Source organism: Morone saxatilis, unplaced genomic scaffold, assembly GCF_004916995.1.
Source record: "Morone saxatilis isolate NCDOM2014 unplaced genomic scaffold, NCSU_SB_2.0 Contig0, whole genome shotgun sequence".
Lineage (NCBI taxonomy): Eukaryota > Metazoa > Chordata > Actinopteri > Moronidae > Morone > Morone saxatilis.
In genome coordinates this window covers 12,067,645-12,076,045 of record NW_023339650.1, presented here as the reverse complement: position 1 = coordinate 12,076,045, position 8,401 = coordinate 12,067,645, and positions in this window count along the sequence as shown.

Sequence of the window (8,401 nt, the reverse complement as noted above, 5' to 3'; positions counted from 1 at the left end):
GGGGGGGGGGCTAGGTCTTTCTCAGTCTATATCTCAAGCTCTCTTATTTCTCTGAGTGGCGTAAACACCTGCTCCCCTGACACTTTGTGCCATTGCGTCGACTCAGCCGTGTTTCCACTGAGACTACTTATGATAATGACGCACCAGGTGTGTATGTGAGGATCCTCCAGGTCATGATCATCATAACTCAAACCCCAATAACCCATAGCATTACTGTAATTTATGTTTTTTTATTCTCTAAAAATCTACCCTCATGCAACTGAAATCAATATTCATTACAATGTAGAGGCTTAAATAAATGCACATTTACACGGGCGTAACAGGGACACTGAGGTTGACATTTTATGGTGATCAGATGGCGTTTCTCCTCTTCTGTTCTTTAATTGAATTTGAATATAAATTATTTTATTATTTTAGGGCGCACATGTGCCTCTAGATTACATCCAGTCATTCAGAGGCAATAATTGCACTCAATTTCTTACTGTAAATGAACTGCAGATTCGCCTAAAGACCCAAAGGCCTGCCGTCACTCTGTAGATCCCCAGAGGCTGCAGTGTTCATTACATCCAATAATATCAAGCACCTCAATGGATCAAACATATAGATCATATTGCTTGGCATTCTTACCAGCACTGAGGCTAAAGAAATGTCAGTTTGTCCTTAAATGCTGCGAGAGGAAAGGCTGTCGTTAAGAACAAAAGCGTTTATTCCTCCGGGAGCATGTACATGCTCACCCAATTTCATGGCTTCTAACATCAAAAGACATCATGTGTGCTAAGTTGACACTTTAACCTGAAGGTAATGCATGAGCTCCATGACCTTTTTGAGTATCTAAAATTGTGCAAGAGGTTTATCCTGACAGTGTAGTGAAAATATTTCAACCAGTTTCCAAAACAAGTTGTTTAAAGTTGTTTCTCAAGACTGAATGAGGCAGATCACCGGACTAGAATCAAGAAAATGTCCTTTGATTCTATAAAATAACTTTACGGTTCCATAAGTTTAGTATGATATGCTTTTAATTTCCAATACATTTCCTGGAAAGAGCTATATCATTTGATAAAGGTTATCGGGAAATAGTGAAAACACACAGTCAGTCAGTCGGGGCACAGCAGGTTGGCTGAACATGCATAAATGTGACATTTTTCTACAGACAGGCATACAATTCAATGGCTTTTACAATAATAAATAATTGAATTTATATTGTGTTTTCCCCTATAATTAGTAATCAACCACATTGTTCTTTCCAGGAAATTACGAACCCGTAGAATAAAGCATTTATCAAAGGTTGTATGAAATTATCTTTATCACAACACGTGAAGAGGTTCAGTTTACTGACAGTGTTCACAGCATAAACTGTATAAAAGAAGTGGATGTAACTTCTGGGGCTGAAAAGTAAAGCCAATGTGGAAGTGCCTTAAACCTGCAGGGTTACACTACACAGGTTGCAAAAAGAAGTCTGACTGTATCGATGTCTATGAGAAAAAGAACCTACTTTTCACTTGATTTATTAACTCACTTGTTAGTTTCCTAATGAGTTTATGGTCTTAATCACTAGTAACAAGCCTTCTTCCATATAGCATGTTAATTTTGTAAATGATGCTCCCATTTAGAGTAAAATAGACAATAATACACAAAAGTCAGATCCATCCCTTACTCCTGCCCACCTTGTCTAAATATGGCAAAAAAATGCTTGAGGATTCAAAACATTCCACAAACAAATGGGTGACATCGTAGTAGCTACGTCCACTTCTTTTATACAGTCTATGCTTCAAAGTCCTTATTCCTGCACTCATACTGGATTGTTGGAGCACCTGCAACTGCTAGACTGTGAAGGTCCACTCCAGATGAAGCTCTGTGTCATCTAACGCAAAGGAATTTCCTTCAGATTTTTTTCTCTTAAAGTTAATTCCGAACAAGTCAGACTGAAGGATAATAATCCAGTTTAAACATGTCTCATTGCTCAATTCAAGTTAAATTCACTAACAAAGACCATAGACCATAGTGCAGTAGTTTAATGATTGGGGGTCAAGTGGTGGGATGAAGGGGCTCAAGGGGAAGTAAAGTTTAAAAATAATTTCTTTGACAGGGAGGGAATGAAAAACAAGCCAGTCAAGATTACAATTTGACAAAGCCATTTTACAGTCAGTGTAGTGGGAAAGTCTTGTGTCTTCTTAATCTGACAGTTTGGGACTAAGTTTTACTTCTTTATTCTTGATGTTATTTCAATAAAATAACATAAATGTGACTATTTGTTTTTCTGCTGCTCAACAGTATGAGAACCACTGATCTGGCCAGTAGTTCTTGAGATATCGTGCTCCAAACCGAACTGATGGATGGACAGACTGAACGACAGACAACAAACACACACGACCTTCCTTAAACTCCTGCTGCTAGTGGAGCAAAAATAGGAAAATACATGACCTCTGTGCTCAAGTTACACCCTTGAATATTTTAATCTGGATACCCCCCACCCATGTTTGTATGTATAAACTGTACTTGCTGTGTGTATGCTGTGCAGCTATATGCATATATTCCTGGATGGATACATACATGAGCTTTGGGGATTATACCACTTGCTACATGTCATGCATGAGTAGGATGAGTGCATGTCCATGCAAGCACAAACAGATGCTTTCTTTCTTTGTGTCTACGTGCATTTGTGAGGAGTGCATAATGGAACATGCGTAATTAGATCGAAGAGGAGGGGAGGCAGGGAGGTTCAAAAATGAAGGAGCGCAGCCATGAGTGACAGGCAGAAGGAGGGTTCAGCTGCACTGCTCGCACTACTAGTCGGGGAAGAGAGGAAGGAAAAGATGAATGCGATGCAGTGTTTGCATGTTTATCAGGAGGTCTCAGAAGGAAGAGGATGCTTGCATGAGTGATGGCTACCCCATTGTTTAACTACTCAGACGTGGTCGGACTGCTGTGTATTTTCTACACTTCAACTTTTACTTTCTAAAGTCTTTGCTACTTTGCATGTACGTGACTGAGGAGGCAAAACACGCAGGGCAAAAAAATATGTTGATGACTGAAACTGCCTCCACTCCAGTTCCCTAACAAATAGCGAGCCTCTTCCTGCTTCTTTCCTTTGTCTTAATGGATATGAGGGGCTTTGTGCATTTCTGTGGGTGGACGAACAGATGTGATGGGCACTCGCAGTGTTTAGCAGTGGCTAATGATGATGGATAAAGATGTTGATTACAGACAGGGGTGGCTGCATGTCTTGACTAACATCCCTCTTCCTCCACCAATGCCTTTCACTTTTGTCCTCCCACCAGTATGTCAAAGTGGCATGATAATCATCCTCCCCTCTTTGTCACTCCCTGTCGTTTACACACTGGCTGCCTCTACTGTTAATTTGATGCCATTTCAAGGTTCAGAGGTCATGTGTTAGGAGGGAACCAATCCTGCCATATGGTGGGAAATGAGTTCCAGCTATTTGACTGCAGAGATGTAACCTATAAAGCTTCATACTGGCTGGATGAAAAGTGGTGTCACCACAAGGTTATACTCACAAGCCAATCTCTAAACGTTTCTCTCAATAGAGACTGTGGAAATAATTAGAGAGAGTTTTAAAAAACCTGCACCAATATAAAGTCTTCAGGGCAGTGACATGCAGAGGTTGTATGATTGTAAACAGGACATCCATTTTCATTGTTTAAAAAAGCTCTCTGTGTTACAAAGTGATTCGCTATATCTCTATAGGTAAGGAATATCCTTTATGGGGTGTTCCTGACTCACTTCTTCTTAATTACAGTCTTAATAATATAAAATTAATTAGGTATAAGGGAGCTTTAGAGATGCTGGTTGGTGAATTTGGAACAGAACTAAGCTGTTTCCTGTTATCAGAATCAGAATCAGACATACTTTAATAATCCCAGGGGGAAATTACTTTCGTTACATACTCCATATGTAATAGACATACATATATTAAGAATATATATATATATATATTCCTAATATATGTATGTATGTTGAACTATAACCATAAAATTGTAGCGTTAAGACTTAACTTTAAGACTTAAAATTAGGGTTTATGCCAAGTTCACAATGCAGAATATCAGCCCAATAATAGCCATATAATTTTTACCTATGTGGTTTATTACAGTGGACAACTACGTTGTTTCTGGGATGTCTCACAACGTACCAAATGTTGACCAATAGGAGCACACCTGTACACAGTGTCCATGTACAATTGCAAAGTAATATACAAAGGATGTTGTTGGTGCTGCAAAAGATCACAGTCTTTTTCTTTTTTACACTTTTTTCGAACACAGGAAGTATGTCCCTACCAGCACCTCTTTCATTGACAACAGGCACATTGTAAAAGAGGCAAGCTGGTCAGGGAACAAATGTGTGTGTAAGTGTGAATCTGTTTGTGTGTGTTAAGGTTGCCCTGGTGACAGCTCAATACCGTGAGATTGCTAATGAATGCATAATGTGGCCAAGACGGAAGTTAAAGCCCTTTAAACATGTCAACCAATTAGAGAGGATCAAAGCAAGTGATAGAGTGTATCCCACATATTCACACTCTGGCATATATAAGAAGTGTAATCACAGTGAAGCTGATGGATTCAAGCAATGGAAGGTTTCATGCAGACAGTCGGTTTGATTTACTAAGATGTATACAGGATACCTTCTGGGAAAAAGGAGTACAAGTGATGTCGGTATCAAGACTGCATTTTATTTGGCACTTTTCCTCTCTGGTTCTTTGTCCTGTCAGTGTTGTAGCTTCTTGCACAATAACCTGAGGAGAGAAGAGGGATGTTTTTACCGTCATTATAACTCAAAATGATAGAAAAAGATAAAGAAGTCCACCCACCTTTTTTATGCTTTCAGTCACATTTTCATCATCCGGTTCGTAAATACTATTTTTAGAATCAATTCAGCTGCTAGATGTTGCAGCATCGTACAAATGAGATATTGTGATATATATAAAACATATGTAGAACAGCATGTATCTGTGAAAGAAACAAGAAATACGTATATTGTCAAATCAATGTCAAAACTGCCAGGAAGAGAAAAAAATAGATGAAAAATTATGTGAGAAGAAAAAATACTATTATGGTTATTGAAAAGTTCTTTTGATGTATAATCTAAAAATAAATTTACTATGCTATCCTTTTGACTTAGTAACTCATAATTTGGACTTTTTTTTGGATTTTTTATCATGCCTTACTTCTTATTTAATTTTCTTTCTTTTCTTGGATTAGATATGACTTTTGTCCAAAATAATTTAACAGTTCTCCCATACGCGTATGTTAGTAGCAGTTTAAAACTCATGTGGACAGGTGGACAGAAGGAGCCAGGGATTAAACCACCAACGCTACAATTAATGACCAACATGCTCTACCCACTTAGTTGCTGTCATACATAGATTTTTGTATAATCTATGTCATACTGCAGGAGTTTTGGTGTCTGTAACTCTGCTTTCTTTCAGGGTTATTCTGCAATGATTCCAGTTCACTCACCATAGTTTTAGTGTTAAAACCCAAACGTGACTGGACTTTGTCGGGGGGTTTTATCTTCAGTAGCAGCTCTCGGATAGCATGCAAATGTCTACATGCCCCCTTTACAGGTGATAGCTGAACGCTCTATTGCAAACAAATCCTTGATAGGTGTGGCCCTGCCCCGCACTCCCTCCCATCTCTTTAATGTATCCCCTGCCTTACTTATCTCACTCCAGTGATAAAGCATTAACAAGAGGAGGAATGGAGGCCTCAAGAGGAGAGTGTTCTTCATGTGTTTCGTGACTAAAATTCATAAGTAGCACTGAGGATTTGAGATAACTATTTAGCATGATTAGATATAATTAGTTCTAGATGGTTAGTGATGCAGAGTGTGTGTAAATAAGACGAAAAAAGGGACGTTTCAAAGGACTTTTGAAAGTGAATTACTTTAGGAGGACAATTTAAAATCAAGATGCTTGAAATGAAGCTGTTCTTTCTCTATCGAAGATGTGGACATGAAACAACTGTGGGAAATGTAGAAGCCAAGAAGCAGCCAACTATAGTTCATTGTACATGCTGTGTGAACAGTCAATTAAGAACCCGGCACCGAGGGACCACCTGGGCCCCTGTGAAACCTTTACACCTAGTTTGCACAATTACATGCACATCCTAACTCTAGCACACGAAACTAGTGCACACTCAAAGGGTTTGCAGAGTAGCCGGTGTACTCCACCTCTTCAGGGTGAGTACTTCGTTCCGATGTTTCTTTAGATCCTCTCTTGTGAAAGAGATTAAAGGGCAAGCACTGCAGCCCTGAGAATTACCATCACAATGTGGCCGTGTGATTATTATCTGGAAGCCAGGTTTCGACTGAGGAGCTAGTTTTGGAGTTAATGAGCAGAGGGGAAGCTGGGGATAGAGGCAGAACAACCCACCTATCAGGATTCATCTGCTCTCACTCCTCCTACAGCTGAATGAGTTAAACTCCCTCAATACAGAAGCTACTGCATTTTGCCTAAGGAACCGTTAATTCTGGAGGTAATTATGCCAATGTAATGATTATTTTACCCAATCGGTAGGCTGTACTGTATCTTGCAAATTGCACTTTTGGTTGCAGATAAGCTGTGCTCTTTAACTAGAGAGACGCATTCAATAATGTATCAGGAGTTGGCATGCATAAGTAATGCATCGCATGCACGGTCACACCTTTTTCGCTCTGGACCCTCAGCACCTGGGCTCCCCTTATTCTGTCAATCTGTTGAGCAATTAAAGCGAGCCCTCCCTACCACCTTGGCAGGGATGACGGGGAGCGACTCGCTGTGCGAGTGGTTTATGAGGAAAAAAATGTGCATTCACTTGCGTGAGGGTGCTTGGGGTGTGCTTGCATGTGAGACAGAGCAGGAGAGACAGAAAGTGATGGTCACATAAAGGCTTGTTGATTATATTTTCTTCCTATAGGGGTCAAAGTACATGCAGCATTAGATATTGTATAATTACATCACAAAAGACCCGTGCTGCCATAATGACTACTAATTACACACTTCGTCCTCAGGCTTGTCATCCATTTTAAGCAGGCTGCTGATGCTGTGACAAAGAATGCTTCACCAGAGCTTGGAAGGGCAAAAAAAAAACATATTCAGAAAGCTTTCCATACTTACAGGGTCTGTGTTTACTTCTAGTTTGTTATCACATCCTCACAAGCACCTGGATGCAACCGGTTACTTTAATCAGCACATAGACACACACTCCATCTCTGTGTTTCCTGGTAGACCTCTTTGCTATCTACCCTGCTTGCTCTCAGTTTCAATTTTCCCCTACTCCCTGTTTACTTTCTCTGCTAGGTGAGATACTCTGCACATGTGACTCCAGCACCAAGCTACAGAGTCTGAGAGCCACACACAGACCTTATTTTCTTCCTCATTTCTTTCCTTCTCTTGTGTCAACATTTCTTAATTCTTCCATCTCCTGCTCTTTCGTCTTTGCAATCACATATGTGCTTTGTCCGTGTGTGTCAGACTCTCACGTATTGATTGTTCAGTGATGATGCACAGATGGTTGTTTCTGCGAGGCAATATCGACCGCTCTGTGGCTGCATGCTTCTCCTGCAGTCTACCTGTGGTTGGAATTGAGATTGGACTTAACAGAATAATTGGGGAAATATGCTTAATTGTTTTCTTGTGGAGAGTAAGATGAGAAGATTGATACCACTCTCATATCAGTACGATAACTATGGAGCCACAACCAATAGCCAGTTAGCTTAATTAGGTAAAATGACTGAAAACAGGTGGAAAAAGCTAGCCAGCGATAAATGTCAGCTTGTTATCTCATAAATTAAAGTGTGATATATAATTTGTATAATACAAACTAAGTGTTTTATAGGAGATTACGAGCCAGACTATTTCTTTGAAATAGAGTTTCCACTGGTTGCCTGGCAACTGATTCATGGCATACAGACATGGCAGTGACATCAATGATCTAATCTAACTGTTAGGGAAAAAAATAAGCAAAGTGTAAATTGAGAAGTTGTGGTCGGTGCTGGTTTTGATACCTTTGGACAGAGCCAGGCTAGCTGTTTCCTTCTGTTTCCAGTCTTAATGCTAAACTAAGCTAACCAGCTCTTGACATTAGCTTCATGTTTACGTTACAGACATGAAATTAGTATAGTTATCAGTCTCATCTGACTGATCGGCAAGAAACTAAAGCTGAAAGAGGAGAAAATAGCTAACCTGGCTCAAAAGATCAAAAGGTAACCAGCACCTCTGCCACAACTTCTCATCTCTGCACTAATTAAACAAACAATATAACATGTTCATTAATGATTATTAAAAAAGTTACGTTATATTCTTACACCGACCAGCCATAACATTATGAGCACTGACTGGTGAAGTTAATAACACTGATTATCTGGTTATCATGGCACCTGTCAGTGGGTGGGATATATTAGGCAGCAA